Genomic DNA, 17,926 nt, shown 5'->3' on the forward strand with positions numbered 1-17,926 from the left:
TACATGTGTGTTTTTGAGATTTTCCGCATTTCTAACGTTTATGAAGTATCCTGTGGATGCATACGTGAATAAGCCGGCGCAGAACACTGGTAGTTCGATCCAAATTTCGAAAACCGTCAAATAGGCTGGCTGCATGGGTTGTTTAAAACTGGTTGAAATGTGTTGCAGTCGCAGTTCGTATGCAAAACCATTCTCGCACTGATTTGTTTTATGCTTAATTTATAGCAATTTCCCTAAGTAACCAAATTTTAGATTTATATCATTTTTTTTAAATTGTGAAAATAAACAAAAATAAAGGAGAAAATTTTTCTTTCTTACATTATAATTATTTTCAGTTCATCTTTTATGATAATTAGTGTATTTTTCAATTTTCCTCAACTGTCAAATCTTGTTGTATTTCTAAATATCTTTAGATTATTTACAGTCTCCGCAACCTGTCCTTAAACTCTAAAATAGTTATTAGAAGAATTATTAGAAGCATTTGATGTAATTAATGATCTACGTCGCCCATAGATTCGCAAATTTAGAATTTTCAATATTGTTGCAAGCACTTGAGCAGAAAATTCGTCTTTTCTAGCAAATTGCTAATTTTAAAATTCAAAAAATTCAACTCCATCAATCCAATTTTCAGACTCAATTAAAGGCACTGAAGTTATTTAACATTTAAGAACTCTCGGTGATTTAGAACTCCCCGGAATTCGTACTCAAGAAATGATTTCAAAAATGCTCTTCTACATCTATTAATAATTGTTCTATCCCTTGAATAGCTAGTACCTACTGTATTTTCTCCTCATTTCTTCTTTGGTGGTTATTTTAATCATGGCAAAGCACGGGAACTGTCTGTCTAAGAGAAGGCATGCCTTCGTGAAGGAGTTAACGAAGTATGAGAAAGGGAAACTTGATTGTATTTACCTTACACATGAAGAAATAACTAAATTATCTTGCAACCAGCTTGTTTGCTGGGATTTGAGCCCCTGTCGAACTATCAGTGTTAAGCGACCGCCAGAGTCGTAGCTAGGGTTTTCAGCGCCCAGGGACAACTGAAGATTTCGCGCCCCTTACTGCTTGCCGAGGATGGAAAACATTTAATTCTACAATGTCGTAACATCAGTTTGGCGCCCCTTGGATTCTGCGCCCAGGGACAGATGCCCCCCTTGCCCCCTTCTAGCTACGGCCCTGGCGACCGCTGGAGCGCTGATGAGCTGCATTATGTATTCTGCTTAAGAATATAGAACACAAATTACTGTGAATGTTATTATATCATCAGTGTTTGGTAACTTTCCCTATGAAAATAAAATTGGTAGAAATATGAGTGAAAAGACATGTAAATATTTTGAATTTGGATTCAATTTAATCCCCTTCATGTAACATATAATGCTGTAATTTACGTAATAGCATTTAAAAATTTTGAATATATTCACACAAAGGGATACGGCAATGCTGTAACGGCATTCGACAAAATATGTCTCGTTTACATATCAATCTCTGCAGAAGGAAGAAAATTATAGCCAATGCAGAAAATTTCTAAATTCAATTTCGCCAAATAAATTTTACATAAAATGAAAAAACAATTTTCAGTACACATAAATAATTAATTGAATGAATGTAAATTTTACTTTTATTTTTAATGTATTTTTACTGCAGAATACATAAACTTATTTTCAGCTCAATGTAAAACTGTTCCCACCCAAAATTTATATTATAAGAAAAAGTTAAATGTCTGTTATGTAGAATATTTCTTCACTTAGATTGCAGAGACATTCGATATTTTATGGAAGCGGGAGACTTGAAAAATGAGCAACCCCCTCTCCGGGAATCGAACCGCGGATATCTGGAATACGCGCCCAGCGTGCAGACCACTACACCACGAAAGCAGGTCAAGAAGGCTCAAGTCTAAAATTTATGCATATTTAGTATTAATTCTATATTTTGCATATTAACATTAAAAAAAAAAATACCTGACTAAATTACTCCTGGACAGTTGTGTACGGTTCACCAAATGACATAAGGTGAACAACAAAATGCCACTGATGAAAAGAAGTATGAAATTCTAATCCAGTTCCTCAAAATGACGATTTAATAATAATAAGCAGCATTTATGCGATGGCTCTGTCAAGTAAATTTTGTTGTAGAAAATATTTTCAGAATAACTTGAAATTTGATTGATTTTTCAGAAATCATTGTGTTATACTTATAATTTCTGAGAAGCGACATTGTATAACATTACTTTTGATTCATGGGTTCTCACTTAGTTGTAAATTATACCTTTAATCAAATATTTGCCTAATGAAACACTTTCGTATTTGTATTCAAATACAAAAGCGGGCAATGCTACGAAATCTGCTTATTAGGATTTATTTCATTCATAATTAATAACTGCCAAGAATACATTATAATTGAAAATATTCCACCATAAATGGCTAAAATTTTAAACCATGAAAATAGATAGGACTAGGATATTTTCAACTAAGTTTCGCATCATGAATCTTGTCTTACCAGTGGACGTTATCAATGATGCAACTTTACAAATATATGTTACCCCTAAAGCGTATAATTCAGTTGTTTCATTGATTTTTAATGAAATAACTAGCCAATCGGTTAAAGTATGTAATTGATAAATAATTTCACACTTTAATTAGTTATACTTTAACTAACAAATGATAGACCGGTAAAGTGAAAAATAAACAATTTGAGATTAAAATAAGTTCGTTATTTGATAAATTAACTAATAGTAAGAGGGAAATTCTCTCCAAAAATATATTTCATATTACGAATAGAATAATTTATAAATAATAAAGAAAAACAGAACATATAATATTATTGCTACATTAGTTAGCGGCTTTCCCGTGCCATCTTTTCTAATTCTTTAACGATTAGGAAATCGTTATTCTATAAAATTACTAGTTAAAGTGTAGAATCCAATAACTTTATGTACTCTATATTACAACAGTTACTCTATATTTCTTTGAAATGCATACAATTTTACTACTAAACTCAGACCTTTCTCGTTTAAGTTTTGCCTGTTTTTAAAGTAGCATTTTTCTTACAAAATTCATCACACGCTGAGATTTAGAGCCAGTCAGGCTTACCATAAAAAATCCATAAAACTCTATCTATTACAAAAAGAAATAAAATATAAGGCTTTTGAAATGCAAAGGAATTCACGTAGAAAAAATATAATGCAATGGAATTAGATTTCATTTAAGAAAGAAAGGCACAATAAATTATTTAATTATATTAACAATGCAGTGCAGATGCAACAACAGACTACGAAAAAGCAATTAATTTCAGTACAGTAACATTATAGTTAACTTAAGCATTGATGGTAACAAAAGTTTAAATTAATTACAGTACAATGTGTAATAACAAAATAAGTTAACGTGTTCAATCAACGAGCACCAATTCTATTTAAGTGTACAAAATAATTCATTTATACTTTTAAAATTATCACTGCAGGAAAAGAACAAGTTTTATACTGTTTTAAGTTAAGCAATACTCGCTCTTAGCGGAATTATACAAATCGACTATTTTAGTAAGTTCCGATTTACTAAGTTTCTAAGCTGATTTACTAAGACTTGGAATGATGCTCAAGGCCTGCGCTAGACGTTTTGCCGCACGGTGCCTGCTTTAGAACTTCAAAATTCTGCCGCCCAGCTCTTTCCAAAGTTCTAAAAATTTTGCGTTCTCTCAATTCTGCCGCCCGGTGCGGCCGCGCCGATTGCGTATGCTCTGGCACCGGCCCTGGTGATACTAGGAATGACTAGGAAACGATAATTCAGATAATACTTATTATCTGAATTGCTATTTCCTCATAAACATGATGCTTATTAAAAATTACAGATGTTTTAATTAATAACAACCTTAAAAACTGGTTAGTAGCTTTAATTTTGACTCCATACACTTAAACAATTAAAAAAGGCAAAAGATAGGAAGTTTCCTTGTCAGCTCTTTGAGTCCTTTTCTAATACTGCTAAAATTCTGCATGATATTTGTTTTAGAACTGCTAAGAAACTGCTAACAAAATTTTAAATACAAAAGTTATACTGCAATTTTAAGTCTGAAAAGTAATTAATTCAGACTTGAAAGCTCTTGAAACATAGAACTTGAGCTCAAAACAATAATGATAGAATTTTGCATTCATTTTTTTAATTATACGATTGTTGCTTCATTGATAACAATGTTATAAATAGTTCATTTAGAATACACTACAATTGCTGCGTTAGAATCCATATTTCTTACTAATTATTTAAACATGAAAAATGAGAACTATAATATTTATATGTACTTTTTAATCTCCAAAGTTATAATATTTTCTCATAAATAGGAAATTGACTGTTTTCAACAGTTTTCACCTCTTCATCAAGAAACATTTCTTTTACGGTCCCAATTAAAAATTACAGAACAGCAGAACATAATCTATCTCACGAAATTTGCTAAAATTCTTTCGCATTAATTTTGAATTTTATTTAACTCAAATTTATTCAATACTTCGAGTTCTGGATAATCAAATTAGCGGTATCATTCTAAAGCTGCAAAATGTAATTAAGAAGCTCAGCTTCGTTTTTAATGATTCATTTTACCACGCCACTGGGGAAAAAAAAAATATCTGAGTTTTCAGATTTTCAATTACGTCCAAAGGGCGTGTTTTTAATGTTTTGTGTGTTACCTTTATTTATTAAATATCATGTTTTTTGCACTTAAACCATAAAATTCAATTCAATAGCAATGCCGCAGCATATCTTTAGAATTTCCGATACACAGTTCCGCGCGATGGAGACAAAAAGGTTTTTCCCACCCGTAGAGTGTTGCCATTGCTCCCTTTTAAATCGCTGAGTTTGTTACTCAAAAATTCGTTAAAGTTTTGCAAAATATAAAATCGATAATAAATCAAATTCCAAATTTCAAATTTGGTCTTCCACATGCCCATATTCGTAGGAGGATTACGTCATTCAAAATTCGATGGCTCTATGTACCGTTGCTTTATCACAATGCGAGAAATATACATACATTTATGCAGATTTTTCATTATTTAAAGGAAAATCTGAAAGCTTTCATATTTCATATTGCGCCCAAAAGGATTTTTTTTAACGTTTTGTGTGGTACCTTTACTTATTAAATATAATGTTCTTCGCACTTTACCATAAAATTCAATTCCACAGCAATATCACAAAATATTTAAAAAGCGCAAAATTTAAGAATTTCCGATACACAGTTTCGGGCGCTGGAGATACATTTCTTTTTTTGTACAGTGTTCCCGTTGCACGCTTTTAAATCGATGAGTTTGTTAATTAAAAAATTCGTTAAAGTTGTACAGAATTGGGAATAGCTAATAAAACAAATTCCAAATTCGGAATTTCAAGTGCTCATGTTTGGTTGGAGTACTACGTTATTCAAAATTGGATGGCTCTAGGTACTGTTGTTTTTTGAAAATGCGGAAACATTCATGCATTTATGCAGAATCTTCATTATTTAGTTTCTTTAAAAATAATGCATGGCAATAATATTTTGTAGCAACAGTTTGAAAAATGAATCAACGCAGAAAGTGAAACCACGCAAAATCTCGTTTTGAGACTAATAGCCCTTTGGGACTAACGCCCCTTTGGGCTAAAAATAAATAAATAAATAAATGTTAAATTAGCAAGTTAAAAATCGAAAATAGCAACATTTAACCGATAGAACTCCTTACTACCTTGGTCGAAAAATGCAATTTTGAATAAAATGATAATTTTGCTTCTTTTATTAAATTATTCTTATAACAGGGCTTGCATGAATGGATTATATTCTACTACAAGAAATTTTTTCATACCAATAAATTGCCACAGTTAGAGACAGAAAGTACAGTAAACCCTTTCTAAGATGACCACAGGTTTATAAGATTTTGGGCTTTTGCGAATTAGAGAAATAGCTCTCAGCACCGATGTCCAAGTTCTCAGAAATACTGATCATCATAGGAAGATAATCACCAGAAGAAAGTTCACTGTTCACATTCTGAAGTGCATTATTGTGTAAATGAAAGTACATTAAGCCGATTCGATTGCGTGTATGCCCGTATTTATTTATATATAGGAAAAATTTTAATATAAAATAAATATAGTGTAAAATATATGTTACCGTTAAAGCGTATAATTAAGTTATTTCCTCAAATAAATAAATATTTGGCGGGGGGGGGGGGGAACTAGCCAAGCCGGTTTAGCTAATTATTTTAAAATAACTATATTAATTAGTATAGAATATCATATTCTATAAACTAACTAATGATAAATGCCGCCCAGACGGTGTAGTGATTGGGGGAGCCAATTGCGATACCTTACGTCTTGGGTTCGAATCCAGGGGAATGCATAGTTCTAATTGTCCGTCCCTTCAGAGTAGGCGAAGGTGGCCCACCTATTAGGTGACTGCATAATAAAGTGACAACTGCTTCTGGTCAAGTCGAAGTCGGCTGAGAGACCATCATTCATATTTAAAAAAAAAAAAAAAAAAAAAAAAAAAAAAAAAAAACTTAATAACAAACAAACAAAAAAAAAAAATCTTAAAGGTTTCAGGTTTTAAACTACGTCCAAAGGGGACGTTTTTTTTAACGTTTTGTGTGCTACCTTTATTTATTAAATATCATGTTCTTTGCACTTAAACCATAAAATTCATTTAAATAGCAATGTCGCAAAAGAATTTAAAAAAGAGCATATCTTTAGAAGAATTTCGGATACACAGTTCCGCGCGCTGGAGATAATTCTTTTTTCGTATAGTGTTGCCATTCCTCGCTTTTAAATCGTTGAGTTTGTTAATCAAAAATTCGTTAAAGTTTTACAAAATATGAAATAGATAATAAAACAAATTTCAAATTTGGGCTTCCAGATGCCCATATTCGCAGGAGGATTACGTCATTCAAAATTCGATGGCTCTATGTACCGTTGTTTTATCACAATGCGAGAAATATGCATATATTTATGCAGATTTTTCATTATTTAATTTCTTCAAATATAATGCAGGACTCTGACATTGGGTGGCAACAGTTTGAAAAGTGATTCGCCGTTTATAGCGATTCAACGCAAAATCGCAAAACGAAAAGAATAGTCCTCCAGGATCAAAGTCTCTTTGGACTTAAAAAAAAAAAAAGAAAAATAACCTAATGTCTCTACAATCTGATAGAATTCCAGTTAACCATTTAGTTTTACTAAGAATTTCATCCTGTAGATTCCTGAGCAGTTTTCATCTTCTCCTATAATATGTTCACTTTTATTAGTAAAATAAACACTTAGTAATGAATACTGATATAATATAATAATAGATAAATATTTTTAAAAAAAAAATCTGAAATTTTTCAGATTTTAAATTACGTCCAAAGGGGCGTTTTTTTAACGTTTTGGGTGTTACCTTTATTTATTTAATATCATGTTCTTTGCACTTAAACCATAAAATTCAGTTCAAGAGCAATATCGCAAAATAATGTTAAATTAAGCATATCTTTAGAATTTCCGATATACACAGTCTCGCGAGCTGGAGATAAAAGTATTTTTTTTTCTATATAACGTTGCCATTGCTCGCTTTGAAATCCTTGAGTTTGTTAATCAAAAATTCGTCAAAGTTTTAAAAAATAGGAAATCGATCGTAAAACAAATTTCAAATTTCAAATTTGGTCTTCATGCTCATATTCGTTGGAGGATTACGTTATTCAAAATTCGATGACTCTATGTACCGTTGTTTTATCACAATACGAGAAATATACATACATTTATGCAGATTTTTCATTATTTAATTTCTTCAAATATAATGCAGGACTCTAACATTTTGTGGCAACAGTTTGAAAAGTGAACCGACGTTTATGAGTCCGACGCAAAATGCCAAAACGAAAGCAATAGTCCTTCGGGACTAAAATCCCTTTGGACTAAAAAAAAAAAAAAAAAAAAAAAAAAAAAAAAAAAAAAAAAACCCCACCTAATGATAAACCGTTAAAATGTAAAAAAATGACACTATAAAATACCTATCGTTTTATAAATTAACTGATGATAAACCGTTAATGTTTAAAAAATTATATTTCCTATTACGGATAGATTAAATAATAACGGAATGCATAATATAATATTATTGCTAGATTCGTTAAACCGTAATAAAAAATAACAGACTATACTACGCCAATAGTTCTGTTTAAATTTTTACAGCTTATCAAATTATTAAGCTATTTAGTCCTGCAAACAAGCAGCTTTCGCGTGTCGTCTTTACTGACAATTCGTTATTTATCAACACTTTACTGTGAACAAACTGTTAGCTTCCAGTTAGGGATGGATGAAATTTAGTTTCAAGGACGGCAATTATTGGTATTTAACAGAAGAGAAACATTTGCTCCCCATGAATTTTTGCCTTCCGGGTGACGTGGGTCGGTTTCCTAAAGGAAACGGGTGAAGCAAGAAACGAGGGAGAACATACGATTTTCCTGCAGGCAAGTTGGATAAACCTGCCATCGACATGACCTTGCTCAGCTGCAGCCAGCTCAACGTCTTACCCTTAAAACCTCCCTCAAGAGAGCCTGCTATAACCCTGCCCGTTAAATTAGAATTTGGCAGGTTTCCCCAACTCCAATCGGCGACATTATTTGGCGAGATTTTAGAGTTCCGTTTTTTCCGTTCCTTATTTTCCTAGTGACATTTTTTCCGTTCCTTATTTTCCGAGGACATTCTTTCCGTTTCCTTTTTTTCCGGGTGACATTTTTTCCGCACACCATCTCGCATAGCTCAAAAACCAGCGGCTTCAGAACGTTGAAGATTTTGTATGTGGTACTGCTGTAACATATAGTTGTGCACTTCCCTTTTTCGTTGCAAACGGCAGGCATCAAACGTAGCTATATTTGCTTTTTGACATTAAATTTAATTTTCTTTCCACCTTTATACTTCATTTTGAAATTGATCATTTTTATCTTGCAACTTCAGGACAGGTTAGTCTTTTTATTTTGGAGTTTAATTTTTACTACTATGACTATTCGTAAAAGTTATATATATATATATAACCGCACTCGGTGAGCTAAGTTTTTTATATTTAAATGTTGGTAAAATGTGCATTTTTTGCTTTTAAAGTGGATAAATTATGTTGTTCTAATGTTCCGGTTAAGATTTTAATACTTCAATTAAGCTGCATGCAATAGTTGTGGAATTATCAACAGTTTAGTGTTTTAAAATAGTATTAAGCCTAAGGAGGCTGTCATTTGTTTATATTTGAAACTCTTTGTAGAGTAGAGAATTAAGTCAGTTAGTGCACCAACTTCAGTGTCTTTTTACCGAGTGGGACCGAAAGTCGCTTTTAGTTTTGTGCACCAAAAGGTCTGTCTTCATGCCCGCTGGGCGAATTGCTCGTTTTTCCCGGGCAAACACGAATTTGCAACAAAAAATGTGCAAAATGCAGCAAAAAATGTGTATAATTTAATGGGCTATACAAGGTATTCCCATCGGGCTTTTTTTTTTTTTTTTTCTTCATAACGAGTATAAAATTTTCCTAAATATAAGTATAGGAAGCGGGACACACCGCATTAAAAGTTATATTTCGCTATTAACCCAAAATTAATTTTTTAAATTTTATTTCGCCAAAATATTAATATGTTTATCATTTGAAACACTTTATCTGACTACGACTATTAATTAAGGCCAAGTAACGGAATAGGTATATAATATTCAATAATCTGCTAGTAAATAAATTATTATTTTGTTACTTTGCAGCCTTTAGCGCACGTATTACGCAATTTGTTACTAATAATTATCTTATTTACTTATATATACATACTTTATTTTCTAGTAGATTATTGAAAATATTATCTATCTCCTTTGAAAAAAAGTGGTTAGAATTCTATTGAAATGAATTTACTCATTAGCATATTTAAAATGGAACAATTTAAAACTAAAGTGCAATCAACAAACTAAGTAATTATCGTGATTGATCGGAAATTAATTGACCTTCCAAGGGGAACAAACTAACTTCTGATCAATTAACAATAATTAATAGATGCGAAAGTGTTTCATCTTTTTACTCAAGTAAGAATGAAGACTAAAAAGCTGTTTGGTAAGACTGAGTTAAAATTATTAAAATTGCCATTTAAAAATCAATAAGAAATTGACGGTACTGTTATACTTTAAATACAATTTTCAAATCGGAATATAAAATTCTTCTAAGAGTGAGTTTTATTTTTTGGTATGGCCGATGTCAATAAAAAAGGGAGACCTACAACTAGATGTTATTGCAGTCCTATATACAAAATTTCAAAGTTCTGATGCTATTCCTTCTTTAGTTATGCGAGATACATACGTAGGTACGTATGCACGTACAGATGTCACAAAAAAAAAAATCCCTCCAGGAGCCATTTTAAATCCAATTTACAATTCGCTTCGGGGAAGAAAAAAAAAAGAAAAAAAAGAAAAAGAAGAATCCATTGTTCTGGCTGTACCATGACGGAAAAAAGTCGTCCAAATGAATTCGGGATCGGTCAAAACGGATATTTTCGTTGAAATATGATGCCCGAAATTTTTCGCGACTGTAGTACTTTACTTCGTACAAGAAAGTAAAAAGAATAGACACCTTTTACGCCGTAAACCATTTAAGCCACATGCATCCCAGAGACCAAAAATGTACTTCATTTTCCCAAGTTTCCGAAATTTTTTATAAACAGATTATCAGTTTCTTCGACATTCAGTTTTTTTCCCCTTTTTTAAAAGGTCTACAGACCGATCTTATTATCAGACGGTTATAAACTGCACGTTAACTTAGAAACCCGTAACATTTGAAACTTGGCAAAAATAACCTGTCGATCCCCATTAAGAGAACTGCATTGATGATGCTGATGATTATTTTTAGTCCAAAGGGCCAATTTGCCGAGAAGGACTATTAATTTCGTTTTCGCATTTTGCGTTGGTTCACTATAAATGTCGGTCCACTTTTCAAATTGTTGCCACCAAATATTATCGCCCTGTATTATATGTAAAAGGAATTGGAGAATCTGCATAACTATTTATTAAATATAATGTTTTTCTCACTTAAACCATGAAATTGAATTCAACAGCAGTATCGCAAAATAATTTAAAAAATAAGCATGTCTTTAGAATTTCCGATACACAGTCTCACGCGCTGGAGATAAAAATTTTTTTTTTTTTTTTTTTTTCGTAAAGTGTTGCCATTCTCACTTTGAAATCGACAAGTTTGTTAATCAAAATTCGTTAAAGTTTTACAAAATATGAAATCGATAATAAAACAAATTCAAAATTCAAAATTATGGCGTCCAGATGCCCAGATTCGGGTTGAAACGTACGTTATTAAAAACTGGATGGCTCTAGGTACCGTTGGTTAATGACAATAAGAAAAATATACGTACATTTATGCAGATTATTCATTATCTAATTTCTTTGAATATAATACAGGGCGATAAAATTTGGTGGCAACAATTTCAAAAGTGATTCACCGTTTATAGTGAATCGACTGAGAAAGTCAAAATGAAATTAATAGCCCTTCTGAGCCAATGCTCCAATGGGCTAAAAATAGATTGCCAAACTTTAAGTACCTAATTATTATGTAAGGTCATATTCTGACGTTGAAGAAAGTCCGCGATTGCATGCAACGTCACTCTATGTCGAAAATCGTTCGTTAATGCCAGCATTTTAAATAAATTGCTGCACTGTTGGCAGCGTTTTTGTTTCAGGTTAGGATAATTGACACGGCATCTTATTGCCACGTTAATTCTTTTATTGATATTGATAAAAAGTTGTTACATTTCATTAAATTTAAATCATGATGTCATACGTGTACGTATTGAACTGATGTGTCAAAAGTTTTTGTTTCCTGGTTTGGCAACAAAAAAATTATTTAGGAATTGGATGTTGTTTGGAAAGAATGGACTGATTCCATTATTGAAATGTTTTTATATATTTTCATCTCATGTGCACATAGAACTTACGCATTTTACTTTGGCCACAGCTCGCTAGATGATAATATATATACACTCATGTCCATAAATTAAGGATAATGCAAAATCAGGCAAAGGAAGAGTTAGAAGCAAAACAAATTTGACTTATTTGTAAAGCTTATTTATTAAACAAAAGGCAAAGAGCAAAAAAAGATGCTATATGTTTGATATTATTAAAAAAAAATTAGCGATTTTTTCTCCCTGGAGCAAATTACAAAAAAACACCTATTTACAAAAAACCAATATTACATGGTTGGTATGATTGTTAATACATTGTATGTGTCCCAGACGATGTAATACAGTCCGTCTAACGTCTAGACATGTTGAGTATCAAATTATCGATTTGATCTTGGGGGATATTACACCACTCAAAAAGCACTGCTCTCCGAAGTTCCGGTAGACATGTAGAAGGAGGTTGACGGGCTGCAACTCGTCGCCCAAGCATGTCCCACACGTGCTCTACTGGATTCAAGTCCGGTGAGAATGCTGGCCAGTCCATACGGGTGATATCCTCCGATTGAAGGCATTCGCTTACGATGTTTGCACGGTGAGGACGGACGTTGTCATCCATACACACAAATTGTGCGCGCATGGCGCCCCGAAACAAACGTACATGTTGTTCCAGAATGACGTCCCGATAGATTTGGCTTGTCATGGTTCCAATTTGAACATGCAGGTCAGTTCTGGAACCCAAAATAATTCCACTCCAAACGAGCACTCCTGCACCACCGTAACGATGTCGTTCAGTGATGTTTCCTTGGTGGTAACGGGTACCTGGAGCTCTCGAGAATCAGACTGCAAGCTAAACCTGGACTCGTCGGAAAACAGCACACAAGCCCATTGTCGCGGTATGCTCTCTACTCCAGGCTAACCGAAGCCGACAGTGAGTTGCAGTAAGTGGAACGCATCTGACAGGTCTACGAGCATATAGACCAATCTGCCCTAAGCGTCTGTACACGGTCTGCCTTGAAAATGTCGTACCTGTGGCTGAAGAGAGCTGACGAGACAGGTCTGAGGCTGTACTTGGCTTGTTTCTTTTGGCAGTAACCGCCAAATACCGGTCCTCATTCGGCGTTGTAACTCTGGGGCGACCTGTGCTGTAACGTCTACTCACATTACCATCATCTTGGAATCGTTGCCAAAGCCTGGAGATGACACTCTGGGCAATTCCAAGTTCGTTTGATAATTCCAGTTGGGTACGCTCACATTCCAGACGGCCGATTATTCTACCACGTAAAAAATCATCCAAATGCGTCCTTTGTGTCATAACTATTCGGTTATTGCACTGAAATGTTTATAAAGTGCCTGCGAACAATTTTACTTCTTCGCCTGTATTCCTTATATCACTCTCTTACACTCTCGTCATTGTGACGTACCATCGGTGTCATCTGGTTACTTCCTAAAATTTGCATATGATTCTTGAAGATGTGTATAGTGATTTTACAGGTGATATATTTATTTTAGAGTTCGATTTTCGCGTGACTCCGAATTATCCTTAATTTATGGACATAAGTGTATATAAAATAAAGTAGAAAGAACAAACGATAAAACACCTATGTGGTCAAAAACTTTGCGCATTGCGCTGCAAAATTTTAAAAAGTTAAAAGAAAAATCCTAGTTCGAACGCTAAAAATAACAGATATAACAGATGCTGGATTTGTTGGTTATAATAAAATGAAAAGCACGATAAGCAAAATGAAGTTCAGAACTGAAAATTTAATATAGTATCAATAGTCTAACAAACAATTAAATCAGCTGCATGAATCCAATGGCGAATCTTCTGCCGGCCCTCTAAATACACCATGGGGATTCGTCAATTCAAAAAATCAAATCTATGAAATATAAGTACAAATTTAAATTTTAACAAACATGTATATACGTAAAAAAGCAGATTTAAAGTTAAAATAATTTTAAAATGTGCAAACATATAAAAGATTTAATTTTCGAACTAATCTAGAATATCATTTAAATTCACCAATTTAGCAAATTAAAAGAGACTTATCAAGGGAAAGTTGCGTCCAAACCTAACTCTCCAATCATTCAATTCGTGTTTCGTCATTCATGCAGGCAAGGGTAAAAGTCAAAACCAAAAGTAAAGAGTGAAGAATGTCCAAAAAGAAATACCAATAAAGTGGTACCTTTAGAAATTAGCAATTAAAAATTAAAGTGCAAAAAATTAAAGTTTTAAAAGGAAAATACCAATGAAGTCTTTTGAGAAATAAGCAATGTAAAGTCAAGTATTAAATTAAACTTTTAAAAAAAATTAATTTAAAAAAAATTATTTTTTCAGAAATATTAATTCAGAAACCAATGCATTTTAGAAACCCTTGTCTACAGAAACCTCCCCGACACGATTTTTTTTTTTTTTTAAGATTAATTTTAATTTGCTAAATTGGTAAATTTATTTTCATGGTTTGGTTTTGCACTTGATTTACTTATGCTATCTGAATTTAAATGATATTGTAGATTAGTTCGAAAATTAAATCTTTTATATGTTTGCACATTTTTTAATTATTTTAACTTTAAATTTGCTTTTTTACGTATACACATGTTTGTTAAAATTTAAATTTGTTTAAATTTAAATTTCATTCCTTGCAGCAATGGCGCAAAGAATTAATTAAATTTGTATTTAAATTCAATTTATTCTTATGAAAAAAAATATAAGTACAAGATATATGAAAATAAATAAAAGTTCTGTATTGTTAATTTTCGAATTAAAACTTGAATTCTAACATTTTTCATATACCATTTCGTAATTCATTTCGTAATTCGTAATATTTCATTTCGTAATTCGCATACCGTATTGTGTGCCTATAACATTTGTAGCTCATAGCGTTACTTGAATATGAGGGTCTTTTGACTATAGTAGTCCTGGCCATACGCATGACTTTTAAACTGGCAAGCAATTTAATTGGATAATTTTGGTCTTATCTCTGCAATGTAATTTACTAAGCTCTGTAATAAGATCGGTAAAAATTTATAAGTTCTTCTGTTAATCAGATCCCTCCCTTTTCCTTGCACAAAGGAGTAGCTAGTCCCCAAACGACATTTTGTGGCATTTCACTATAAACGGCACTTCACTTTACCACCAAATATTATCGCCCTGTAGTATATTTAATTAAATAAAGAAGAATCTGCATCAATGTATATGTATGTTTCTCGCAATTAAAAAAAGTGACGGTATACCTAGTGGCATCAAATTTTGAATAACGCAGTCCTCTGACCGAACTTGGAAGCCCGAATTTTGAATGTCGAATTTATTTTATTGTCTATTTCATATTTTGTAAAACTTTAACGAATTTTTGATTAACAAACTCAACGATTTCAAAGCGAGCAATGGCAACACTGTACGAAAAGGAACAGTTTTTTATCTCCAGAGCGCGAGACTGTCTGTCAGGAAATCAAATCGGAAAATGTCTGTCAAAATGAAATAAAAAAATTGCAAACTTTGATATTAAATATTCCAGTCGGTTTGTGTCATATGGGAGTCAAACTTCTTGAAGTTTTACTTTTTTTATAACGATTATAAAACTTTCCCAAATCTGGGATAAATAAAGGATTCCGGGAGTCAGCATAAAAAGTTATATTTTATATTTTGTCCAAAATTAATGTTTTTTAAATTTGGCATTGCCCAAAGTTGAATATTTTCATCATTTAAAACACTTCTGTAGTTGGAAGTATATGACAAGGAACAATGATTGCGAAAATAAAAGCCAGGTAAGGACTTTTAACTGGGAAAGAGGGGTTGGTGTATATATGTTTACCGTGAAAGACCGAAATTGGAGAATGTCGACTTTCACCAGAGAATATCAACATTCACCAAATACGTCGGTGAAAGATCGAATATTGCACTACATTCTTGTATATTCGGACCCTCATCGGTGTATGTCGACAATCACAGATATGCTTTGGTGAAAGTCGGAAAGAGAGGTCATAAAGTGCCATAATAGTTTAAGTTGTTGCAATAAATAAGATTTGAATCACATAATTTAGTAAGTTTTTTATTACTGTTATTTTATTTTCTCATTTAGAACGTACTGTATAATCAAGTAAGTTTTTAACTTCTATTATTTTCCTTTCTCATTTTGAATGTATTGTGTGTGTGTGTCTCTCTTCATGAGTCGTGAATTCAAAGATCGTTTCGTATCAGGAGTCAAGGTTGGGAGAGCATTAGAATTTCAAATCAAAACTTCAAGATTTCTTAGAACATAGAAATAACATTTATTAACGATAAACTTATATTACTTCCGCCTATAGCGGCCATGAAACATAATCAAGCATCAAATAAATATGACATGCGTCATTCTTCATGTTCAAGCGTCAAGTGATATATTTTTCATCGGCGCGCATCAAAAGCGCCACCTATCTACCAAAAAAGACGGAACATACTCCGCCCCGATGAACATTGGTTCATTACAACATTATTATAAAAATCTTCAATTTTAGATTCAAACAAGTTTTCCAAAGTTCAACAGTATATAATATAAAATAAAATGCATAATGACAAATTTAAATTGAATAACAACATTAAATTTAGCACAAATTTTACAAATAAAACATACTTACAATCTCTAGAAGGAAAACAAAATAATGAAACTGCTAAATTACCATAATCCACAATTGTGGTCCATTCTCTGAATCTGAAACATAATTGAATTAATAATAATAATAAAGACACAAATTATGAATATACAATTAATGGTTTTTTTTTTTAGAGTCTTATTCACTCAATGGTAAGCGGGAAAGTTTATGTATAGGACGCTTCATTTCGCCCAATAAAGTTTTTAGTTTCACAACACGAACTTTTCCATCAGCACCAGGATATAGTTCAATTACTCGTCCAAGTCGCCACTTTAATGGAGGCAAATTTTCGTCCTTTATCAAGACTAAGTCATTGAGGGCTAAATTTGGTTTATCCCTCAACCATTTGGTATGCCCTTGTAATTGTGAAAGATAATCTCTAGACCAACGTTTCCAAAAGCTCTGGAAAATTTGCTGTGTCAATTTCCATCTTTCAGCAGGGGTTAGCTTATTATTTGTAAGATCAGGTTCAGGAATTGCTGTTAATGTAGTCCCAATTAGGAAATGTCCAGGTGTTAAAGGATTAAAATCTTCAGGATCAGATGAGATGGAAACTATTGGCCTGGAATTCAAACACGCCTCGATCTGAGTAATTAAGGTGTGAAATTCTTCGTATGTCAGAACCTGGGTACCAATAGTCCGCTTTAAGTGAATCTTCATTTGTTTCACTCCAGCCTCCCAAAGGCCTCCAAAGTGAGGGGCAGCAGGAGGATTGAAGATCCATTGAATATTTTCACCGCTCAGGTAGTTTTGAAATGCTTCGTCAGAGGAAAATGTAGCTATGTATCTTCTTAATTCTCGATCAGCCCCAACAAAGTTGGTTCCTCTATCGGAAAAGATTTTCTTGGGTTTTCCTCTGCGTGACACAAATCTTTTCAGAGATGCTAGGAATGCTTCAGTTGTTAGATCACTGACTACTTCTAGGTGAATGGCCTTTGTGGTGAAGCATATGTAAAGGCAAACGTAACATTTATATCTCGTTTCTCCTCTTCCTTTCCTAGCTTTAATTAAAAAGGGGCCTACAAAATCTAGTCCTGTATTCGAGAATGTTCTATCCGGCAATACGCGAGAAGCAGGTAGGTCGCCCATTATCTGACTGGATGTGCTTGTTCGATTTTTAAAACATTTTATACATTTCCAAATTATTTTTCTTACAATTTCTCGGCCATTAACGATCCAATATTTCTGTCGCAGAGCAGATAATGTTAATGTGGCTCCTCCGTGAAGGTTCACTTCGTGAAAGTGTTTGACTATCAATTCAGTAACTTGGTGACTTTTGGGAAGAATGATTGGATACTTTGAGTTTCCTGAAAGATTCGAGTTACAGAGTCTACCACCGACTCTAAGGATTTCTTCTCTATCAAGAAAAGGATTTAATTTCAGGATTTTACTGCTGAGACTCAATTTCTTCCC

This window comes from Stegodyphus dumicola, chromosome 2 (genome assembly GCF_044657685.1).
Source record: "Stegodyphus dumicola isolate Sdum_Otavi_A_Nest chromosome 2, ASM4465768v1".
Lineage (NCBI taxonomy): Eukaryota > Metazoa > Arthropoda > Arachnida > Araneae > Eresidae > Stegodyphus > Stegodyphus dumicola.